The sequence below is a fragment of the Rattus norvegicus genome, chromosome X (genome assembly GCF_036323735.1).
Source record: "Rattus norvegicus strain BN/NHsdMcwi chromosome X, GRCr8, whole genome shotgun sequence".
Classification (NCBI taxonomy): domain Eukaryota; kingdom Metazoa; phylum Chordata; class Mammalia; order Rodentia; family Muridae; genus Rattus; species Rattus norvegicus.
The window spans coordinates 140801186-140827321 of record NC_086039.1 but is presented as its reverse complement, the minus strand read 5'-3'; the positions used below and the strand labels follow the sequence as shown (position 1 = coordinate 140827321).

The 26136-nt window shown below is 38.3% G+C and overlaps 1 pseudogene; it reads left to right on the top strand.

The window, feature by feature from the left end:
- Positions 1-1998, top strand: part of Rpl18-ps13 (ribosomal protein L18, pseudogene 13) — a 43365-nt pseudogene extending 41367 nt beyond the window's left edge.
- Positions 1999-26136: the final 24138 nt, after the last annotated feature.

Below are 26136 nucleotides of genomic sequence, written 5' to 3'. Positions count from 1 at the left end.
CCATCTCCTGTCTCCTCTAACTCTTCTCAGTTCCCCATCATGTCTCTAAACTGTCCCTTCCCCCCTATCTTCATTTCTCCTCTCTCACTCTCTCAACTGTTCAATCCTTTCCCCCACTGCTCAGGTTCTACTGGCTCAACTGTCACCAACTGTCTTCTCTAACCCTATTCTCTGAATCTAATCCCCCTCTCGCTCCTGACTCCTCCCTCTGCCGAAATCTAGCGCTCTTGCCTTTATTTTACAAATTCAGAGAGAACTCCAAGGCAAACCACAACATTTTGCAATGATGTAATTTCATTATTCTTTATGGTTGAATAAAACTTCCTTGTTTATACATATCCTATAAATGTTGATGTGAAAGCATTTCTGTGATAAGTTAGCTTAGAGTCTTTCCCTTCATGTGTGGCTGTTTGGCTTGAGGCTTTGTTATTTGAAGTGCTTATGACTGAACTTTGCTTCTTAGACATATCAGGCAAGTGGCCATTACTAACCCATATCTCTAGACTCTTCCTCCACTTTTTATCTGATGGCTTCTTCTTCCCTCCTGAACCAGAAATTTTTGCTTCGTTCATGAAAACACTCAAACCAAAAAGTGAACACTTGCCCTTTAAGAAGACTCATTCATCATTGACACTTGCCACATAAAACATTGCAAACTTCCATCCATCTCTTTTTATACCGTATACATATAAACAAATGAACACATATTGTCAGAACTGTTCTGGCCAAGCCATTGCAAGTTGCAGATCTCCTGAATATCATTCTCCAGATACTTTCATGTAAGCCTCTTCAAGAAAATATTGGAGAAGAAAATAATCACAAAAGGGCATGAGACAAACAATACTATCTACTGTATAATTCAAATTCAAAATTTACCAACAATAGTCTTTATAGCAATTTTCTTTCAGTTCAGGATCATATGTTGTTTAGTCCTTTTGCCTGGCCCAGGCTAGTTGTTTTTTTGGCCATCTTGTTTTTGCTTTCCTTCCTGACCTCTATTTTCAAGAATGATGAGACCGTCTTCCCAAGACTCACTTGTTGGGGCAATCCAGCCTGGTATTACAGAGAATTCTAGGAACAAGTCTATACATTCTGAAGGGTCGCCTTTCTGCATAAATCTGTAATATTCTACTTTGTAGAAAGGACAGAACCGGTGGCAGATTTACTCAGAAGGAACAAATGTTGAGCCAGTGCTATGGCCCACTGAATAAAAGAGCCAAAGAAGCTTTCTGGACCTGGCTGAGCAGAAGGCGCCATCGTAGGTGTTGATATTCACCACAAGAACTGAAAAGTTTGGCACAAGGAGCCCAGGAGCCAGGACATCCACTTGCGGCTGCTGGTCAAGCTGTATGAATTTTTGGCCAGACTAACTCCACCTTCAATCAGGTTGTGCTGAAACGTTTTTTGTTGTTGTTGTTGTTTTTTGTTTTTTGTTTTTTGTTTTTTTTTTTTTTGAGTTGCACTAACTAGCCACCTCTGTCCCTGTCCCAGATGATCTGAAAGATGAAGCTTCCTGGCCAGGAGAACAAAAGAGTTGTGGTTGTGGGGATGGGCATAGATGATGTGTGGATTCTGGAAGTGCCCAAGCTGAAGGTGTGTGCACTGAGTGGCCAACCTAAAGTCACAGTCTCAAGGCTGGGGGTGGTGGTGGTGGTGGTGGTGGTGGTGGTGGTAAGACGTTCACCTTAGACTAACTGGGGCTAGAGTCCCTGAAGAACCTAGACACTGTGCTCCTTTCTTGTCCTTAGAAGTGTACAGGCATTTTGGCAAGGCCCGAGAAATCCCATACAGCCACACCAAACACTATCTCTACTCCAAGGGCTGGAAGTTTGAGTATGCCAGAGGCCAAAGGGCCAACTGGGGCTATAAAAAGTACCCCTAGATCTTACTGTTAATAAGAAGCTCTGGATGTTGAAAAAAAGTACCACTCAAGTCCAAAGACCTGAGGTCAGTTCCTAGACTTGGTGTTAGAAGGAGATAACTGATTCCCAAAACAGTCCTTATATTTCCACATGAATGCCATGGAACTCAATCCTTTCCCTCCAATACAGACACACAATGAGGAGGATGATGATAATGGTGATGATGATGATAATTTTTAATTTGAAAATAAGCCAGTATCCAGTAGCACCCAGCAGTAGTCAGCAGAAGTCTTCCTTCAGATTGCATAGGGACTGGAGAATGACCATCAGCAAGTTGAACGTCTTTGCAAAGTCGTTATCTTGGAGAGGGGGATGATGCCTATGCTTTATGCATGAGGCTCTAACACTTCAACAGCCACCAAAGGAAAAGCCTTAAAAACTTTATAGAGTTGGATATGCATATATATATATGTGTTTGTATATGTATATATGTGTGTATGTATATAGCATATGTGTGTGTGCATGTGTGCCTGTGCATGTGTGTGTAAGTGGTCCCAGTATTCTCTTTCATTTTTGTTTCTTAGACAGGGTTTCTCTATGTAGCTCTGGCTGTCCTAGAAATCACTACATAAACCAGATTGGCCATGAAGTTATAGAGATCTACCTGCCTCTACCTCCCCCATGCTGAGTGTCCAGTTGGGGACATTTTTAAAGCAACTATGACAACGTACCAGGTGTAACACTGGACAGTAGGTGCTAATGGAACCTAGACCAACTTCATCAAGAACATTACATTTACAACCAGACCTCTGCAGGCTCAAACGTTGAATGTTTCTTTAGAGGTATTTCCTACTTAACAACCCCACACTCCACAAATGTTATTCGTTTATAGGTCTTCCCCATCTCAGCAGACATAGCCTTCATCTACCCACTAAGGTTCAACAACAGGAGAACTCTTCTACTCCCAGAGCTTGAAGTACCATTTACATGAAATTATTATCAAATCCCTACCTTTAGTTGAAAGGAAACTTAGTCCTAATATTTCCTATTACCTTAGCAAATACTGGAGAGTGTGACTGCTGAACCATGTGCCCATTTCTTAGTTAGGATGTTTTGGTTTGGTTTTTGGTTTATTTATTTATTTGTTTATTTTTTGGCCAACTGCTAGGCCAGTTCCTCCATCAGCTACACCATTTTACATTCTGTCTAAAAATGTACTGAAGGGAGTGTAAAATAGCTTTCATTTCCCCATGTCCTCTCTAACACTCGTTATTGCCTCTTTTTGGTTCTACAATCCAAGTGGATATAAACAGTTTGACATAGTTTTGATTTATAGTTCCTTGATGAGAAGTGACTGGTCATTTTTTTAATGTTTACTGTGTATTTGTACATCTTTTTGGATGAATGGTTTATTATAATCTGTAGCTCATCTCAAAAGCATTTTTTTACTCATGAAAAAAGTTGCAAAGATAGTACAGAGTGCTCCCATAATTTGTCTGACAAGGTTATATTGAAATATCTTTCACATCCCATGGCACATTTATCCAAAAACATGGACCATCATAAGAGGTATAAAGGATTAGCTGAACAACAGGTTGTATTCATGTCAGGTCAGATATTTCCAATTGCAACACAAGATAGTATACTGCACTTAACTCTTGTAGCTCTGTATCTTCCTCCAGCCCATGATTACTTCTTTGTTTTTGGGACCACAGAAGAAGCTTCTTTGTTTTGGGGACCACGCATATGGGGGACGACACCATTGAGTTTTTCTTGAGTTTTCTCATGATAATATGGGATAATAGAGGTTTTGGAGAATATCACTGGTTGGAAATGCATTTCACATTGCATGCTAAGGAGTACATGATATGACTGAGTCTGAACAATAGCCATGTTGCTCTTGATTACCTACTGATTTTTCCCAGTATGAAGTTCTACTTTCTCCCTTTCCATATTTATCCACATGGAATCAAGTTACCAAGTTCAGTCTACAACCATGGGAATTGGGATTGAACTCTATTTGAAGAGAGAGTTTATATGTGTTATTTGGAATTATTATTTTCATTAATTGTTATTATCTCTAGAAGATATGTCAGAACTCCACTTCTTGTTCATTTAATCATCTCTCTGTCAATGAATTCATGGGGACCATTATTTATTAACATGTTCATCTTTGACCATGGGGAACTCTTTCAGGCTGGTTTCTCTGTCCCTTGATCTCTCTCACACATACACACCCATTTTCTTTTTGTTCCATATCCTTCCTATCTCTCTGTCCTTAATTTTCAGTTCATTTTAACACTATCTGGTGCCCCAAAGCCATCATATATATTCCTACCTTAGCTCTAGCACCAATCATTTCCCTAAGGGCTCTTTTTACTGGAGAATAATATTTGAAAAAGAAGATTTAGACACCATGGATGCTAATTGTTCTTAGTCTCTATGCTGCCTCAGTAGTTAGAACAAGGGCATATTTGTATGCACAGTGAAGTAAGTATTATACATAGTAATATGTCTGTATTTCTATGTGTATGCATATACATATGAATTGATAATGTTTCTACCTTTAATCAAGCATGGTAGAGTTTATTTTAGCATCCCTTCTTTGCTTATCTATAACTTTCTCTGATGGCAAGAAGCATAACTTTCACTATTTACAACTATGTCATCTGTTTAATCTCTGAATACATGCAATGTCATTTCAGAATTGTTTATATGGGTCTCAATGAGGGGAAAAAAAGTAGAAAGGAATGTTCCTGTGAAGCCAATTTGATTTAGCTTTTCAATATTCAAAGACTCACTGTTTCCCAATAGAAATCAAGTTCTTTTTCCTTTACCATTTGAGATCACTGAACTGCTTGTAATTACAAATAGATTTTGTACTACTCTTTGTGCAATCTACATTCTGGGATCATCTGACATTCAGAATAACTTTAAAAATCAATTTCTTGAGCAATTTAAGTTCACCACAAAATGAGCAGAATGGATAGAATTTCTCCCACACTCTTACCCTCTATATAATAGTCTCTTCAACTTTTCCATATTGCTACCAGTGTGATACTGTGTGCTACAATTATTATGATTGAAATTTTTACTTTAACACATGATTGTTCATTGTATTCTGGGTTAATTTGATTTTTTTTAAATGCATGGGTTTGGAGTAATATGTAACATATAACAGATATGTACAATATAACATATAAATATGTAACATAGAACAGAGTAGTTTCACAGCCTTAACAATTTCTGTGTTTTATTTATCTATCATTTTCTCCACTGCAACTTTAGATAACTGCTGATCCTTTTATCAGTTCTATAGTTTTTATTTTTCTGTATATAATGTTTTCAGAGTTACATAGATGTGATCTTTTCATGTGGATTTATTTCATTATAAAAGTCTATCTCAGAAGGTAGAGAAAGAGAGAGAGAGAGAGAGAGAGAGAGAGGGAAAGAGAGAGAGAGAGAGAGAGAGAGAGAGAGAGAGAGGAGAGAAGAGAAGAAAAGAAAATTTGGTATATGATATTCATAGGAAAATGAGTGAAATATGCCAGACTCAGAAAAACAAACACTGCATGTTTTCTCACAAATGTAGAAGCTAAATTTGTTTAATTTTTTTGTGTATGTGTGTGTCTAGAATGTGGATTATGAGAAGAGAGGAATAAATCCAGGGAAGGGATATTTATTTTTCCTTTGTACTTTTTTTCCTTTCAAAAACTTCAACTGATTAAATGAGGTCACTTTGGCTACAAAGTCAGTTGATTGTAGGTTAATCATACCTACCAAAAAAAAAAACTTCACGGAAACACTTTGATGTTGGTACAATTGCATAATTGTGTACTATAGTCTAGTCAAGTCAAGTTAACACGTAATTCATTTTTGTCAGACATCTATTGAGGATAGCCCTTGGCCAGTTTGCTTGCTTGTTTGCTTGAAAGTATCACTTGTATCTCAGGCTGGTCTTGAATTCACTATGCAAGTGAGGATGACCTCCTTCTACCTCTACTTTCCAAGTTTTGGAAATATACACAATTGGTTGGAGAGTTTCTCAAGATCAATCTTAGGGTTTCATGCTAGACATCAGTCTACTAAGATACTCCAACTGTTGGAATAGATCTCATAGAGTACAGTAGGAAACTAACTGTAGTAAGCTTTAGTCACATTGTGGCATACTCTTGACAGCAATAAAAATTAACAATTTTCACCAATCTCATAGATGAATACATACCAAAAATAAATCCCCATATGAATAATCCCTAGTGATGAATTCCATAGCACTATACTTACTTATGTGATATCTGCATTTATGTCAAATGCAGACAAAAGTTTTACCCAGAAGAGCAGTGCTTGGAAGGAAGCAGAAGAAGAGGGGTTCTGGTACTGGATGTGCATTTTGTTTTGCATCCATTCATTGGGTTACATTCCTGGCCATCCCTAATGTGAAGGACACTACAATAAAACAAATTAGAAACTTTGGAGGTTGAGGCAAAAGATTTACTATAAATTCAAGATGATCCTGGGCTACATTGAGAGTTTATCTCAATGAGTTCAAGGTTCTTTCCCACTTTGTCTTCTATTAGATTCATATCTAATATCTGGTTTTATGTGGAGGTCCTTGATATACTTGGACTTGAGCTTTGTACAGGGTGATAAGAATGGATCGATTTGCATTCTTCTACATGCTGACTGCCAGTTGAACCAGCAGGATTTGCTGAAAATGCTGACTTTTTTCCCCCCACTGGATGGTTTTAGCTCCTTTGTCAAAGACCAAGTGACCATAGGTGTGTGGGTTCCTTTCAGGATCTTCACTTCTATTTCACTGATCTACCTGCCTGCCTCTGTACCATGCAGTTTTTTACCACTGTTGCTCTGTAATATAGCTTGAGGTTAGGGGTGGTGTTTCCCCCAGAAGTTCCTTTATTGTTGAGAATAGTTTTGACTATCATGGGTTTTTTGTTATTCCAAATGAATTTGCAAATTGCTCTTTCTAACTCCGAAAAATTAACTTGGAACTTTGATAAGGGTTGCATTGAATCTTTAGATTGCCTTCAGCAAGATGGCCATTTACAGAATACCAGCTGCTCAGGCTCTAAGATCAACAACTGTCAAATGGGACCTCATAAAATTGAAAAGCTTCCATAAGGCAAAGGACACAGTCAATAGGACAAAAGACAACCCACAGATTGGGGAAAGATCTTTACCAACACTACATCCAATAGAGTCCTAACATCCAAAATATACAAAGAATTCGAGAAGGTAGACTCCAGAGAACAAAATAACCCTATTAAAATGGATACAGAGCTAAACAAAGAATACTCATCTGAGGAATCTCAAATGGCTTAGTAACACTTCATTTTAAAGAAATGAAGGTCTGATGCACCACTGTAGGGGAATGCCAGGGTGGGGAGACAGGAGGGAGTGGGTGCGTGGGTGGGTGGGTTGAGGAGCACCCTCATAGAAAAAGGGGGAAGTGGGATGGGATAGGGGGTTTGTGGGTAGGAAACCAGGAAAGGGGATAACATTTGAAATGCAAATAAATAAACAAAGCAATAAAAAAATAAAAAGCGGAACACTACTTCAATGCCTGTAGGATTGCAAGCTGGTATAAGCACTCTGGAAATCAGTCTGGTGAGTCCTCAAAAAATTGAACATAGTACTATCTGAAGACCTAGCTATACCACTCCTGGGCATATACCCAAAAGATTTTCCAACACATAACAAGGATACATGTTCTACTATTTTCATAGCAGCCTTATTTGTAATAGCCAGAAGCTGGAAAGAATACAGATGTCGTTCAACAGAGGAATAGATACAGAAAATGTGGTACATTTTCACAATGGAGTATTACTCAGCTATCAAAAACAACGACTTCATGAAATTCTTAGGCAAATGGATGGAACTAGAAAATATCATCCTGAGGAGGTAACCCAATCACAAAATAACACACATGGTATGCACTCACTGATAAGTGCATATTAGCCAAAAAGAAATTCAGGATACCAAAAATATAACTCACACACCATAGGAAACCCAACAAGCAAGAAGACCACATCAAAGTGTAGATACTATAATTCTAATCAGAAGGGGAGAGAAAATAATCTCAAGTAGAGGGAAAGAGGGATCTGGGAGGGAGAGAGAAGGGGGAGGGAAAATGGCTGGTTCAGATATGGGAGGAGATGGGGGAGAAGTACAGAGGATCGGGAATTTGAAAGGAGGTGTGTAGCGGTGGGGGAGAAGAAACTGTGGGTAGCCACTAAAAAGTCCCAGATGCCAGGGACCCAAGAGGCTCCCAGGACCCAACAGGGAAGACATTATCTGAAATACCCAACAAAGGGGAGATAGAACCTGTGATGAACATATCCAGTGGATAGGCACAGCCCCTGGTTGAGGCATGGGGCCACCCACCTACCTCAAAAATATTAATCCAGAATTCCTCCTGTCAAAAGGAAATACAGGGACAAAGAGTAGAACAGAGACTGAAGGAATAGCCATCCAGAGACTGCCACACCTAGGGATCCATCCCATATACAGACAACAAACCCAGACACTATTCTGATGCCAAAAAGCACTTAGGGTTAGGAGTCTGATATAGCTGTCTCCTGAGAGGCTTTGCCAGAGCCTGACCAATACAGATGTGGACGCATGCAGCCAAACATCAGAGTGTGGGGACCCCAATGGAGAAGTTAGGGCAAGGACTGAAGTAGCTGAAGGGGGTTTACAACACCATAGGAAGAACAACAATACCAACCAAATAGAACTCCCCCCTCCATCCTCAAGCTACCAGGGACTAAATCACCAACCAAAGAGGACACACGAGGGAACCCATGGCTCTAGCTGGATATGTAGCAAAGGATTGCCCAAACATCAGACTGAGAGTAGGGACCCCAATAGAGAAGTTAGGATAAGGAATGAAGGATCTGAAGGGGTTTGCAACCCCATAGGAAGAATAACAATGTCAACCAACCAGAGCCCCCAAAGCCCACAGGGACTAAACCACCAACCAAAGGATACACATAGGGGAACCCATGTCTCCAGCTGAATATGTAGCAGAAGATTGCCTTATCTGGCATCAACAGGAGGGGATCCCCTTGGTCCTGTGGCTGCTTTATCACCCAGGGTTGGGGAATACTTGTGCCCTGAGACAGGAGTGGGTGGGTGGGTAGGGGAGCACCCTCACAGAGGCAGGGGGAAGGGAGAAGTGATAGGAGCTTTCTGGAGGGGAAACTGGGAAAGGGGATAACATTTGAAATGTAAATAAATAAAATAACCAATAAAAAATAACAAGTTTATATATAAAAAAACAAAAGTCCCTTGAGAGTCAGAAGATCTGGATTCATATTTTAGCATTGTTACATATTGTTTTATTTGTGTGATCTTAACAAATGTGCCTAACGCTCTCCACTGTTAGCCTTCTCATGTCAAAAATCCCATCTTGCACAATCTCTGGGTTTGATCTCCAGCACTTCGGAAACAAGTTGTGGTTGAGCATGCGAGAATACCAGAACTTGTGCAAGAGGAATAGACAGTCAAGATCATCCTTAGTTACACAGTGAATGTGAGGTCATCCTGATGTACAAGTGATACTGCCTCCAGCCAATAAGCAACAAGTCCCATAAGGGTGATCTAGGAATTAATTATACATGTAAAAAGAGATGTTAATTAACAAAAAGATTTATACATACAGTCATACACACTCATATATATGTATATTATGTACACACATGTATATATGTATATTATGTACACACATATATATGTATATATGTATATTATGCACACACACACATATATATATTACATATATATATATGAGAGAGAAAGAGAGAGAGAGAGAGGAATTCACACACATATGTCAACTCAGTATTCCCTCTCCCTTATTTTTTTCTTTGAGGTTATCTCAGAAACATACTTTTCTTTATAGAATCACTACACAGGAATAAAACCATGAGATTTTATCCCATAAATGAACTGATGTGATGTATAAGTCGTTTAAAAAGTCAGCAAAGGGGCTGGAGAGATGACTCAGTGGTTAAGAGCACTGACTGCTCTTCCAGAGGTCCTGAGTTCAATTCCCAGCAACCACATGGTGGCTCACAACCATCTGTAATGGGATCCGATGCCCTCTTCTGGTGTGTCTGAAGACAGCTACAGTGTACTTATATATAATAAATGAATAAATCTTTTTTTAAAAAAAGTCAACAAAGGCACACAGTGTGAGTAGTGTGGGTCTTGACAGAATCCAGCAAAAAAAAAAAAAGATTTTTATTTCAGTCTAGAGAGTCTTGGCACAAGGACAAAGACAACACCCAGAAAATAACATGACAAGTGATTACAGTCTCTAGGGGGTATAATTAATAAAAAAAGAATACAAATTAAATGCAAGTGACTGTGACAAAATTGTAATTTGATATGGGCCATTCTCTAGCAGCTAGTATGCACCTCTGTCCTTTAACCAGATGTTGCTGCTGCTCCCTCCTTCCACCCTCCTATCCCCCTTCCCTCTCCAATTCCATTCTCTTCCTGCCATGTCTAATTGAGACTAGGTCTCGCTCCGTAGCCCAGCTGTTCTGAAAGTCATCATGGAGCCAAGGCTTACCAAGGCACTCTTTCTTCTTCAGCTTCAGAAGTACTGGCTTTTAATCAGTTTTTCCCCCCTACATACAGACCTATGATAAAAGTTTACTGTCTTATCATCACCAAAAGAATTTTTTCAAATGTTCTGGGTTTAAAAACTGAAAAGCTTGCTATTATTCTCCTAAACAGTTGGAAGGAAGGAGGTTATATTTGCTTTGCAGAATACAGAAATATGTCTTTTATTTCCTAAAGCAATAAGCTAAAATGATGAGTTTTTATAACATTAATTAGAAAATCGAATGAATATTTTTCATAAAAATGTTACTGGCATAGTTCAGCATGGTAAAAATTAATAATAATAATAACTAATAATCCAATGAAACAATAATAATGATATAGTGTAATAAAGCTGCAGCACGTTAGTCCTTTTCAAAATTTCCTTTCAGCGTCTCTCATATGTGGCCCATTCAGCATTCTGAAGGGAATTCCTATGGTATTAAATAAAACAAGCTGTTACCACTTGTAACCAAAGACAGCTGCATGTCGTTATAGACACTTTCCAAAATCACATGTAATTTTAAACAAACAAGTAAATGAGAAAACCTAAAGATTGGAGGATTTATTTAAAAGAGTTAAAACTTGCACCCATTAGGGATGGAGAGATGGCTCTTAAGTGTTAAGAGCTGCTCTTCCCAGAGGCCTTCAGTTCAATTCCCAGTACCCACATGACAGCTCTTATCTCCCCATAACTCCCCATAACTCCATTTTCAGGAGACCCAACACCCTCACACAGACACATATGCAGGCAAAAAATGAATGCACATGAAATAAAAAGAAAAAAAATTTAAAGACCTTGTTGTACTGGCTGGTTTTGTGTGTCAACTTGACACAAGCTAAAGTTATCACAGAGAAAGGAGCCTCCCTTGAGGAAATGCCTTCATGAGATCCAGCTGTAAGGCATTTTCTCAATTAGTCATTAGGGATGGGAGGGCCCACTATGGGTGGTGCCATCCCTGGGCTGGTGGTCCTGGGTTCTATAAAAAAGCAGGCTGAGTAAGAGAGGGGAAGCAATCCAGTAAGCAGCACCCCTCCATGGCCTCTGCATCAGCTCCTGCTTCCTGACCTGCTACCTTTAGTTCCAGTCCTGACTTCCTTTAGTTCCAGTCCTGACTTCCTTTAGTTCCAGTCCTGACTTCCTTTAGTTCCAGTCCTGACTTCCTTTAGTGATGAACAGCGACATGGAAATAAGCTGAATAAATTCCTTTCTCCCCAACTTACTTCTTGTTTATGATGTTTGTGCAGGAATAGGAAACCTGATTAAGCTACTCAGCTGCTTAAGCTTGCCCACAAGTACAGGCCAGAGACAAAGTAGGAGAAGGAGCAAAGGCTGCTGGCCCGTGCTGAGAAGAAAGCTGCTGGCAAAGGGGACATCCCAACTAAGAGAGCACCTGTCCTCCAAGCAGGGGTCAATACAGTCACCACCTTGGTGGAGAACAAGAAGGCTTGGCCGGTGGTGATAGCCCATGTTATAGACCCCCATCGAGTTGGTGGTTTTCCTGCCTGACCTGTGTTGAAAGATGGGGGTGCCCTACTGCATCATTAATGGAAAGGTCAGGCTGGGGTGGCTGGTCCTTGCAGAAGTGTTGCCTTCACACAGATTAACTCTGAAGACAAGGGTACTCTGGATAAGCTAGTGGACGCTATTGTTTTTTTAAAGTTTTATTTATATTCCTAATGTTGCTACCCTTCCTGGTACCCCTTCCAAGAGTTCCTCACCTCCTACCCCCTACCACTTGCCTCTGAGATGGTACTCCCCCATCCGCCCACTTCCACCTCGCCCAATCCCCCACATACCCCTTCCCAGGGCATCAAGTGTCTACAGTATTAGGCCTAGACTCTCCCACTGAGGCCAGACAAGGCAGTCCTCTGCTACATATGTGCCTAGGGTCACAGGGGAAGCTATTAGGACCAATTACAGCAACGGATAACATGAGATCAGTTGCCACCAGGGAGACAATATCCTGGGTCCTAAAACTGTGCTTTGCATCACCAAGCAGGAAAAGTTAAAGGCCAAAGAAATTGGCATTCAATTGAGTTCTTCCTGGGTTAAATTTACACTGCTAGGTTTTCTTTTTTAAGATTTATTTATTTATTATATATAAGTACACTGTAGCTGTCTTCAGGCATCAGATCTCATTACAGATGGTTGTGAGCCACCATGTGGTTGCTGGGATTTGAACTCAGGACTTCTGGAAGAGCAGTCAGTGCTTTTAACCACTGAGCCATCTCTCCACCCCACTGCTAAGTTTTCTATACATTAATTACAATTTTTTTAATACTGGAAAATTGGGGAGGGGGATAACTACAGGGAAGGCATTCTTACTCTGCAAGCATGAGGGTCTGAGTTCAGATTTGGAGCACCCAACTAAACGGCAAGATATAGCAACACATCTGTAATTCCAGCCTGGGGATATAGAGATAGGAAAATATCTTGGGCTTGTTGTTCAGCTAGTCTAGTGGATCGTAAGTTCCAGGTTTTCTGAAAGGTTTGTCTCAAAAATAAAAATGGTTGAGAATAATAGAGAACATTCCCATATCAATTCCTTGACTCCATACGCAATCATCTCTCTCTCTCTCTCTCTCTCTCTCTCTCTCTCTCTCTCTCACACACACACACACACACACACACACACACACACACAGAGAGAGAGACAGACAGAGAGAGAGAGAGAGACAGAGAGAGAGAGAGAGAGACAGAGAGAGAGAGAGAGAGAGAATATAAAAATACAAAAACTACTGGGAAATAAACTAAGAGACCCTTCACTGTCAGACAATGAATGTACTGTGGTTTCTCTAAAAGGCAACTTGCTAGTCTCAGAAAAATTTTAGAGCAGATTCCTCTATACATATGTAAATTCAAAACGTTTTTCATGTCTATTTCATTTTTATTATTCTAGGCTTAAAATTTCCCAACTCCTGCATATTAGAAGATACAACATATGATTTTTCTCAGATTGCAAAGAACACAAACTAATGAAGTAGCATACACACCTGTAAAGACCAGAAATATTTGGCTCACTTACAGTGAAAAGATTTTCAATAAACAAAGATGTTCTTCAAGCCTGAGCTCACTTCCAATGTGTTGCAAGATATCCACATGAAATGCAGCAGAAGATCCCTAAATAAAAAATCTTTATATTTTAGACAACCAAGAGATGTTAGTTTTTCCTTTTAAAACTCGGTCTTACCATGTAGTCAAGGCTGGAATTTTAGCCCTTTTGCATCAGCCTCCAATGGTGTTGGGACCATAGGTGTTTGCCACCACATCTGGCTACATTTGATAATTTTATTTTTATTTTTTAATTCTTCTGACAGCCTTCTAAAATAGCATTTTTGAATTGAACTCTGTGCTATGGCTTCCTGAAATTTTTCCTCATTCCTTACAACGAGACATACAGGAATCGGCTGAGGGTTTCAACAGCAGACAAATTAATACAGGAAGTATGTTATGCGGATGCAATGAAGCATTATTCGGCTAAAAAAAAAAGAGAATGTAGCTCTGTCATTCACAGCAAAAGAAATAGGACTGGAAGGCATATATTATATAAAATAAGCCAGAAATGGAAAGTCAAACAGTGTATGCTCTCAGTCATATATGGAAGCTGAGTAATAGAAGAAAGTGAGTGGCAATTACTGCTATGAAGGACAGTAGGAGGGCCTTGTAGACCGAGGATGAACAGTGATCATCAGAACACATTTCAACATAAAACTATGTTCTAGCATGCTACAGCTAGCACACTGGGGTGACTGTAGCTCATCTTCACTTACTAGATGACTTAGGGACAGTTAGGAGAGATTTTAGGTTCCAAGTATAAGAGTAGTATAAGGAGGTGGAAATGCTAATTAACCTGATTTGGTCATTATACACTGTATACCCATATCAAATTATCAATACACACACACACACACATAGGAGTATGTGGATATATATATATATATATATATATATATATATATATATATATATATATATATATTCCTATATATCCTGTGTCAATTAAAATCAATGATACATATTCATCAATAGTTTTCAGTGCTCTTGATGCAACACAGGTCTTCTTGCACTACTAAGCCACTGAGGCATTTCTCTAGGACCCCAAATGAATAAAAGACAGGGTCTAAGCTGGTAAAAGTGCCTCTGTTAAACTTCTTGACATGAGTGCAATCCCCAAGACACGAGTGGTGGAAGGAGAGAACCAAAACTTGTGCTCTGGCATCCAATTGCATGCTTTGTGTCTCTCCTTCTTCAACATAGAATAAATAAAACCTATTCTTAAAATTAATATAAATATCTAATTTTATTAAAGATATAGCAATCAAATAAGACCATGATCATCCTACCTGTTTTGCCATTGTTGCAACTACCTTTCTAGTAAACCTGGGATAACGCTATGCTGAGGATGGTAGAGTACAGGCATGAACAGATTCTGAGGTTTTCATGGCATCAACAAAATGCCAAAGCAACCAGATTAAACCTTTGTCCTAACTCTGGTCTTCTTGTTTTCTGTGAACAGATAAGGACAAAGCAAAAACAAAACGAAGAGAAAGATGGATGGGGGTAGACAGTGAAATGGGAAACAGTACAAGGAGTCTGGACATTTGCATGGATCTAGCTGCTGTATCCAGGCCAGTGTAGAAACACAAGACAGAGGGGGCAGAAAGAGCCCCCCAGTCCTCTGGATTGTAGCACATACCTCAATGCACTAGCAGGTATAACCACAGCTCCAGATTTATGAATGTTCCAAATGAATTTTCATTAAGATTTTTCATTCTAACCCGTTGCTTATCTATTAAGTTCCTGATACAACTCTATTTTCTTTTATAACTGCATTAACTTTTACTAGCTTGTCTCATTATTGATATGGCTACCAAAATTTTATCTACTTTCCTAGTCAAAGAAACAACTTTAGTTTGTAATGAACATATCACGTCTTCAACATCATTAACTGTTTCCTTCTGTTAGTACTACATTTGTTTTGTTTATTTGTTCTTTGTCTTTTGTTTTTCTAACTTTTCCTTTTGGTCCCCTCTCCTTTTCTTTCTTTAGAAGTGAGATATCACTATGTAGGTCAGGTGTCCTCAAACTCTCTTGTGACCAAGCTGGTCTTGAACTCAAAATCCTCATGCCTCGGCTCCTGAGTGTCAGGATTACAGGCAAAAGCCACTAATTTTCTTAAATTGCATTCTCAGGTCATGCATTTTTAAAACCATTTTCATCTTATATAAACATTTATTGATATAAAATTTCCTTCAAAGTGTCATATTAACTATATTTATAAATTTTGTATATAATTTCTATTGTGATTCATCTCTATTTTCTTTATTTTTTACTCTTCAATGTATAATGTCATTGTATTTAGTACTTTTCAAGAAAAATAAATCATATTGTCTTACCATATTATCAATTCATACTTAAGGTTACAGGATTTTGAGTCAACTTAATTATACACTTTTGTTTCTTAAAAATCTTGAGTCCTAATGACATTAATTCATTAACATACCTTAAAATTTTCAAGTAACAACTTTATTATTACCACTAGCAAGTAGACTACTCACTGAAGCAGCCTAATGTTTATTTCTTCTTCTTTTGATGTCTTGGATAATGTTCCTCTTTGAATGTATAATCAAGAATGTATTTTAATGTCACACAAAAATAGTTCTTTCCCTGATGTGTTTATATTAAATAGTTAAGATTACCTGCACATGAATAGTCAAAATTGACTGAAAAAAAATCTAAGTCTGAACAAATCTCCATACCCAAACCCTATCCTGAGAAATCTGGTCTCCCAGGAGTGTTGTCACTCCTAAATTCACAGGTGAGATGAACACTTTTGCTCCAATAACTAGCCAAAGAGGGCCCTGCCAGGAGAACACAGGGCATAGGAATCATGATGCAGCCAGGCACAGGATCCTTCCAGTTTCAATCAGTGCCCTGGAGCTAATCTTTTGACACAGCTTTCCACACAAAAATTCCACCAGAGAGAGGAAACACCAACATCCCTTAAAGAATTACAGGAAAACACAACCAAACAGGTGAAGAACTTGAATAAGACCATCCAGGCTCTAAAAATTGAAATAGAAACAATAAAGAAATCACAAAGGGAGACATTCCTGGAGATAGAAAATCTAGGAAAGAGATCAGGAGTCATAGATGCAAGCATCATGAACAATACAAGAGAAAGAAGAGAGAATCTCAGGGGCAGAAGATACCATAGAAAATATTGACACAACAGTCGAAGAGAATGCAAAATGCAAAAAGCTCCTGACCCAAAACATCCAGGAAATCCAGGACACAAAGAGAAGATCAAACCCAGGGATAATATGTTTAAAAGAGAGCAAAGATTCCCAACTTAAAGAGCCAGTAAATATCTTCAACAAAATTATAGAAGAAAACTTTCCTAATCTAACGAAAGAAATGTCCATGGACATACTAGAAGCCTACAGAACTCCAAATAGATTGGACCAGAAAAAAAATTCATCCCGTCACATAATAGTCAAAATGCCAAATGCACAAAGCAAAGAAAGAATATTAAAAGCAGTAAGGGAAAAAGGTTAACTAACACATAAAGGCAGAATTACCACAGACTTCTCAACAGAGAATCTAAGGGCCATAAGATCCTGGGCAGATGTCATACAGATCCTAAGAGAACACAAATATCAGCCCAGGCTAATATACTCAACAAATCTCTCAAATAACATAGAATGAGAAACCAAGATATTACATGACAAAACCAAATTTACATATTGTCCCACAAATCCAGCCCTACAAATAATACATAAAAAACCTCTAACACAAGGAGGCAAACTACACTCTAGAAAAAGCAAGAAAGTAACCTTCTTTCAATAAATCAATAAGAAGATAGCCACACAAACATAATTCCATGTCTAACAAAATAAATAACTGGAAGCAACAATCACTTTTCCTTAATATCACTTTTTCTTAACATCAGTGGACTCAATTCCCCCAATAAAAAGACATAGACTAGCAGACTATGTAAACAGAATCCAGCATTTTACTGCATATAGGAAATACACCTCAGTGACAAAGACAGACACTGCCTTGGAGTAAAAGACTAGAAAACAAATTTCCAAGCAAATGGAACAAGCTAGAATAGCGACTCTAATATCAGATGATATCAACCAAAAGTTACCAAAAAGGATATGGAAGGACACTTCATATTCATGAAAGGAAAAATCTACCGAGATGAACTCTCAATTCTTAATATCTATGTTCCAAATGCAAAAGCACCCACATTCATAAAAGAAACTTTACTAAAGCACACACTGCACCTCACACAATAATAGTGATAGATTTCAACACACCACTCTCATCAGTGGACAGATCATAGAAACAGAAACAAAACAGAGACACAGTGAAATTATCTATAAAATATTTTATCCTAAAACAAAAGAATATACCTTCTTCTCAGCACCTCATGGTACCTTTTCCAAAACTGACCACATAATAGGTCACAAAACAGAACTCAACAGACAAAAGAAGATTGAAATAATCCCATGCATCCCATCAGATCACCATGGACAAAGACTGGTTTTCAAGAACAACAAAAACAACAGAAAGTCCACATACACATGGAAGCTTAACAATTTACTCAAGAAAGAAATAAAGAAATTAAAAACTTTTTAGAATTTAATGAAAATTGAGGCATTGTGTCCCAAACATATGGGATACCTAAAAGCTCTACACCCATGAGGAGTAGAAGGCAGGAAGTAATCAAACTCAGGGCTGAAATTAACCAAGTAGAAACAAAAAATAACTACCCAAAGAATCAACAAAACCAGGATCTGGTTCTTGGAGAAAATCAATAAGATAGATAGACTCTTAGCCAGACTAACCAGAGGGCACAACAGTATCCAAATTAACAAAATGAGAAAGGAAAAGAGAAACCTAGGAAATTAAAAAAGCATCATATCCAATACCAAAGACTATACTCAAACAATACTTGAAAATCTGGATGAAATAATCAGTTTTCTAGACAGATACCAGGTATGAAAGTTAAATCAAAATCAGATAAACCATCTAACAGTCCCATAACCCTTATAGAAATAGAAAAAATTATTAAAAGTCTCCCAACAAAAAAGCCCAGGACCAGACAGGTTTAGTGCTGAATTCTATTAGACCTTTATAGAAGACCTAACACCAATACTTCAAACTATTCCACAAAATAGAACCAGAAGGAATACTGCATAATTTGTTCTAGTAAGCCACATTACACTTATACCTAAAACACACAAGGACCCAATAAAGAAAGAGAACTTCAGACCAATTTCCCTTATGAATATTGACCCAAAAATATTCAATCAAATTCTCACAAACCAAATTCAAGCACACATCAAAATGATCATTCATCATGGCTTCATCGCAGGGATGAAAGGATGGTTCAATATATGGAAATCCATCAATGTGATCCATTATATAAACAAACTAAAAGAACAAAACCACATGATCATTTCATTAGATGCTGAGAAAGCATTTGACAAAATTCAACACCCCTTCATGATAAAAGTCCTGGAAAGAATAGGAATTCAAGGCCCATACCTAAACATAGTAATAGCCAAATACAGCAAACCAGTAGCTAACATTAAACTAAATGGAAACTTGAAGCAATTCCATTGAAATCAGGGAAAGACAAGGCTGCCCACTCTCTCCCTACCTATTCAGTATAGTACTTGATGTCCTAGCCAGAGCAATTAGACAACAAAAAGAGGTCAAAGGGATACAAATTGGAAGGGAAGAAGTAAAAATATCACTATTTGCAGATGATGTGATAGTATACTTAAGTGACCCCTAAAATTCCAACAGAGAACTCCTTAAAGGTGATAAAAAATGGATCAATTTGTATTCTACTACATGCAGACCACAAGATTCCACTTCCCACCAGTCAGAGTAGCTAAGATCAAAACTCATGTGAAAGCAGTTGCTTGAGAGAATGTGGAGAAATAAAGATACTCCTCCATTGTTGGTGGGGTTGCCAACTGGTACAACCACTATGGAAATCAGTCTGACGGTTACTCACAAAATTGGACATAGTACTAACTGAGGACCCAGCTATACCACTCCTGGGCATACAGCCCAAAGATGCTCCAACATATAACAAAGACACATGCTCCACTATGTTCATAGCAGCCTTACTTATAATAGCCAGAAGCTGGAAAGAACCCAGATGCCCTTCAACAGAGGAATGGATACAGAAAATGTGGTACATCTACACAACGGACTACTACTCAGTTATTATAAACAATGACTACCTGAAATTCTTAGGCAAATGGATGGAACTAGATAACATCATCCTGAGTGAGGTAACCTAGTCACAAAAGAACACACATGCTATGTACTCACTCATAAGTGGATATTAGCCCAAATGCTTGGAATTACCAATAAACAATTCATACACCACATGAAGCTCAGAAGGAAGACCAAAATATGGATTCTTCAGTCCTTCTTAGAAGCAGAACAAAATACTCACAGGAGGTAGAGAGTGGGAGATACTTGGGAGGAGAAGAGGAGGGGGCGGAGAAAAAAGGGGACAGGATCAGGTATGAGAGGAGATAAGCTGATATTCAGAGGATCAGGAATTTGAACAGAGGTGTGTAGCAAGTGGATATGGGGAACTGGGGATAGCCAAGTCCCGGATGCCAAAAAAGCAAGAGGCTCCCAGGATCCAAAGGGGATAAGATTAACTGAAATGCCCAACAAAGGGGAGGGAGTACCGAGCCCATATCCAGAAGTTAGGCAAAGCACATGGTTGTGGGATGGGGCCACCCACTCGTCTCCAAGTTTTTATCCCAGAATTGCTGCTGTCTAAAGGAAATATGGGGACAAAGTATGGAGCACTGACTGAAGGAATGGCCATTCAGAGACTGCCCCATTTAGGGATCTATCCTTTATACAGCCACCAAACCCAGACAATATTGCAGATGCCAAGAAGTGCATGCTGACAGGAGCCTGATATAGCTGTCTCCTGAGAGGCTCTGCCAGAGCATGACATATACAGAGGTGGATGCTTGCAGCCAACCATTGGACTGCTAATGCGGTCTTCAATGGAGGGGTTAGAGAAAGGACACTATCAACCAACCAGACCCCCCAGAGCTCCCAGGGACTAAAATAAAGAGTACTCATGGAGGGACCCATGGCTCCATCTGCATATGTAGCAGAGGATGGCTTTGTCTGGCATCAATGGGAGGAGAGGCCCTTGATCCTGTGAAGGCTAGAGGCCCCAGTGTAGGGAAATGCTAGGGTGGGGAGGGGGGAGCATATGGCTAGGAGGGGTATCATCCTCATAGAAGCAAGAGGGGGAAAGGGGATAGGATTTTCTGGAGGGGAAACCAGGAAAGGAGATAACATTGAAATGTAAATAAATAAAATATCCAATTTAATAAAAGAAAGAAAAAATCTAAGTCTGCTCCTTGCTTTGTCTCTCTTCAAAAAAGATGATTTTAGAACATTTCAATGCCTATTAATTACTCAAAGTAGCAATTACTAACATTTTGCTGATTCCAAGGTGTAATCAATTCCATTGATTATAAATGTACTATTCTTTCATTCTTTTCAAAAGAAGAAAAACCTACTGGCAATTAAACCATGACATACCAATATAAGTCATATTCCAATTTTAGAAACATTACAAAGATTTTTAAAGTGCATGTATAATCAGTTAAATAGACTATTATCATTGCTATTTGACATAGTCAGTCTTTCTTTAGTTTCAACATGTCTTCCACATTCTTTGTTCTTAGTTGTTAACCCTAACTCTTTACTCCTGAGCTAAATTTCCTTTATTTTCACTTAATACAATTTTGATAGGTCTTGTGGGGCTCTTCTAGTAGTAATAACTTATAACCTCTCCTGTATATAATTCAAATGTTGATTGCAATTTAGTTTCATTTCACTGGACAGTGTAAATGTTTACCACGTGCACATTGATTTTAGCAGCTTCTGTATGCTTCTTATGGTTTTACTTTGGCTCTTTTTTCTGTTTGTTTGCTTTGCCCTATTACAAATTTTTATTTTACTTTATTTTATTGTTATTTTTATTTAGATTATTGAGTATATCTGAGAGAAAAAGGGCGGGAGGGAGGAAGGAAGAGAAGGAGAGAGAGAGCTGGGGGGGCAGAGAGGGAGGGAGGAAGAAAAGGAGAGAGGGGGCAGGGAGGGAGGGAGGAAGAGAAGGAGAGAGAGAGAGAGCGGGGGCAGGGAGGGAGGGAGGACTTGGGTAGATGGGGAAGTAGGGAGGATCTGGAAGAAACTGCATGAAGGAAAACCATTATGACAATACATTATATGCAAAAAAATAAAATTTCAGCTCATTCAGTATAGTGGCAACTTTTGAGGACTCCTGTTGTCTTGTCACCAATTTAGTCAGTCTTACATGTATATAGCTGGCATTGATTTTGGCACCACCTACAACTGTGTGTGTGGCTTACAGTATGAAAAGTGTAAGTCATTGCCAGTGACCAGGGTAACTGATCCACACCAGGATATATTGCATTTAATAACTCAGAATGATTAATTGGGGATGTTGTAAAGAATCAGGTTGTGATGAACCCCATCACAGAAATTTTTGATTCCAAACACATGGTTAGTTATAGGTTTGACAGTGACATTTTCAGTGTGGTATAAAGCATGGTAGTAAACAATACGGGCTACTCAAAGGTCCAAGTAGAATATAAAAGAGAAACAAAAAATTTCTTCCCAGAGGAGGTGACCTCAATGATTCTAAAGGAGATGAAGAAAATTGTAGAAACCTGTCTTGGAAAGACTGGTACCAAAGACTGTCCGCACTAGGCAATAAAAGATGCAGGGGCTATTGCTGGCTTCAATGTACTTAGAATTATCAATGAATATACTGCTATTGCTTATGGTTTCAAGTGCTCAATTTGAAGAACTGAATGCTGATCTGTTCTGTGATACTCTGTACCCTTGAAAAGGGTCTTCAAGATGCCAAACTAGACATGTCACAGATTCATGACATTGTCCTGGTGCACCCAGGACACCCTGGTGCACTTGGAGATCTACCAGGATCCCCAAGATTCAGATGCTTTTGCAAGATTTCTTCAATGGAAAAGAATCGATCATGATTCTTCCCAACAAAGCTGTTGCTTATGATGCAGCTGTCCAGGGACAAGTTTGAAAATGTTAAGCATGTACCGCTCTTGGATGTCACTCCTCTTCCACTTGGTATTGAAATTCCTGATAGAGTTATGCCTCTTTCATCAAGCACAGTACCACCATTCCCGCCAAGCAGACACATCTTCACCGTCTACTCTGACAAGCAGCTGGATGTGGATTTCTTTAGTTATAGGAAGGTAAAAGGATCATGACTAATGTTAACGACCTGCTTGGGAAATTGGAACTCATAGATACAGCTTCAGCATCCCATGGCATTCCTCAGATTGAAGTCGCTTTTGACATTGATACAATGGTACCCTCAATTTTTCTGCTATAGATAAGAGTTCCTGAAAGGAGAACACAATCATCATCACCTGTGGATGACAAGGGACAAGGGCTGTTTGCTCAAGGAGGATATTGAGTGCATAGTCGATAAGCTAAGAAGTACAAAGCTGAAGATGAGGTATCATCCAAGAGTTCACCGGAGTTCTATGCATTCAACTGAAAGCAACAGCCATGGATGAGAAACTTCTAGGCAATATCAATGAAGGGGACAAAGAGAAGATTCTAGACAGGAAATCTTCAGCTGGCTAGATAATAATCAGACTCCAAAGAATCCAGAGAAGGAAGGAACTGAACACCAGCCAAAAGAACCAGAGAAAGTCTGCAACCTCATCATTACCCCATCATCACCAAGCTGTACCAGATGGCCAGTGGCATGCTGGGAAGAATGCTTGGTAGGTTCCCTGGTGGAGGCTCTCTACCTGATGATGGTACTTCTTTGGGACTACCATCGAAAAGATTGATTAAGTCAGCTCCACAGGGAAACACTAGAAGAACCCAAACTTAGCAATTCTGTGACAGTTTTAAAGTTAAGCTGTGACAGTAAATCACTGGGCATTCTCAATGCTTCAACATGGAATACGTGCACAGGGACGGGAAATAGAACATTGAACTTTATAACCACAGTATCCTAAGTGGAAAATGCAAGGTCTAAAATAAAACTATTTAAAATTGTTCAAAATGTATTTTCCATTAAAAACAAAAAGCAATTCAGCATACTTGAAAGTAGAAGTTTTTAAATCATTAAAGTAAGGCATATTTTGTAGAATAAAACTGTGGTAATATTAAGTAAAAATGCTGACAATTTTAAATATGGATAAGTCATTATAGCTGACACTGGGTGTCTGAAAACGTTTGCAAATGGCATTGAATATTAGTTTGAAGCTTTTCTTTCCTCTAGATGTGATGAAATTTTCTCACTGTCACCGACTTTCGTTGGTGACTCTATTTCCTAGAAGGTAATTTGCCTTCTTTTAAAAAACATTATTTTGTCTCTGGTTTCCTGGATTTTGCGAAGGTGTATGCAGATGTGGATTGTTTTAATTTTCCCTAACAAAAATTGGTGCTTCCAGACTCTTAATACTAACACCCTATATCTCATTTGTAACACCATTAGCCACAATGTCCTTAAATCTAGATTTTCTTTAATTCTTTATATTCTCTCCCTTTGAAATTTCCATTGGATTCCATGCTGGACTTTCTTATTCTATCTTCCATGTTTTTCTAGAATTCTACTTATTGTTATGAAATTAGCATAGCTAAAGTATAACTATTCAAAGTGTATATTTCCATGAGTTATACCTAAATATTTATACTAATAGAATCATCATTTTGCTCAACATATAGATAGCTTTTGTCACTCTCAGTAGTTCCCTTATGCCTTTTTGGATAAAGTACTTATTCTAGGCTACCACTGATACATTTCATATCATTTTTCACTTTAACTAGTCTAGAATTTCATAGATGTGAAATTACACAGCTTAAACTGTTACTTCTTTCATTCAACAGATGATGTTGGGAGACTTGTCTCTGTTTAAAGAAATATTAGGTGGCTAATTACTTTTATTGATGAGCAGTGTATCATACAGATAGACTACACTTTATTAATGTACTTGCAATATATACATTCATTTTATATAAGTTCATACAAATTCACTTTTTATTCACATTTAGGTTGTTTTCAACTCTAAGCTACTATGTTTAAAGAAGCTTCATATATCTGTTCAATATTTGTTCCTAATTTTGTGATGCTGTGACTGAAGAATCTATGACTATCTATGTATAGTGATATGTTTTTCCCTCTGAAGTAAATACCTAAGAGCTGACTGTCGCAAGTGTGTGACAAATGTGTAAGTAGGGAAGAACCCATGAAGCTGTTGTACAGATCCCCACTTTGGCTGGTGAGTTAGTGTGGCGATTGCTCCGCATCTCTACCGACACTTGGTATTTTATTTTAGCCATCTCACTACAAGTTTGACAGTATATGATTACCAATTTAATTTGTAGTTCCCAAATGACTAATAGCAGGAAAATAGCTAACTGTGTCTAAGGTCTATTTTTAGTTCTCTCTCATCAACTGCGTATTTAAATATTTTGACTACTTTTTCAGTTGGATTGTTTATTTCATCAATAAATTATAGGAGTCCATTATGAGGCTATTACCAGATATGTATATTGTCATATATTATCTCATTTAGTGACATTTCATTTTTCTAACTGTGTGTTTTAACAAAGATGTGCTAATTTTGGATGAAGTTAAAATTACTGATTTTTTCTTTCTGGTTTATGCTTTCTGCATCCTAAGAAACCTTTGTGAGGATCATGGTAGTTAAGGTTTTACCCTATGGTTTCTTTTAGGGTTCATAGTATCATCTCTTACCTTTTGGTTCATAAGTATTTGAGCTGACAGTTTCTATATAACATCAAGTAAAGATGGAATTTTCTGACTGTATTTGTTTTTTTTTATTGATGTCTAGTCATGTAGAAACATAAGTTGAAAATGTGTTTGCCCTAACCTAATTGTCTGAATACCATAGTCAGAGTTGATTATATATTTATGGGTCAATCTAGACTTTTTAATTAAAAATGTTATCATCATCATCATCATCGTGTGTGTGTGTGTGTGTGTGTGTGTGTGTGTGTGTGTGTGTGTAAGAGAGGGGGTTATGTGTAAGCATCAATGTGATATAGTGCAGAAGGCAATTTTGTAGTGTTACTCTCTTCTTTTCCTGGGTTCCAGGGTTTAAGTTTGGGTCCCAAGCCTTATACAGCAAGTACCTTTACATGTTGAGGAGTCTCACCTGGGCTTATTTTCTTCTTACTCAGCTGCCTCACACTCATTTGATGACAAGAGCTGTACAGAGTGTTTTTGAAATCACATAGTTTAAGTGTCCTTGCCTTATTTTTCTAATTTTCAGGATTATTCCAACAATTCAAGCATGCGTACATAGTCACACCCCTTTTAGAATTGGAGTTCCGATTCTACAAAAATACTATGCTGAGAGCCTAAGTGGGATGCATTAAATCCATAGAGCAACTCGCAAAGACCTCCTGTGCCAGCACTCAGTGGTAATTGAGTCTTCCAATCCATTGATCAACCACATCTTGAATTTCCCTTGATAGTGTTTGGCACTATCCATTATAAAAAATTTTACACACAATATAAGTCTTTTA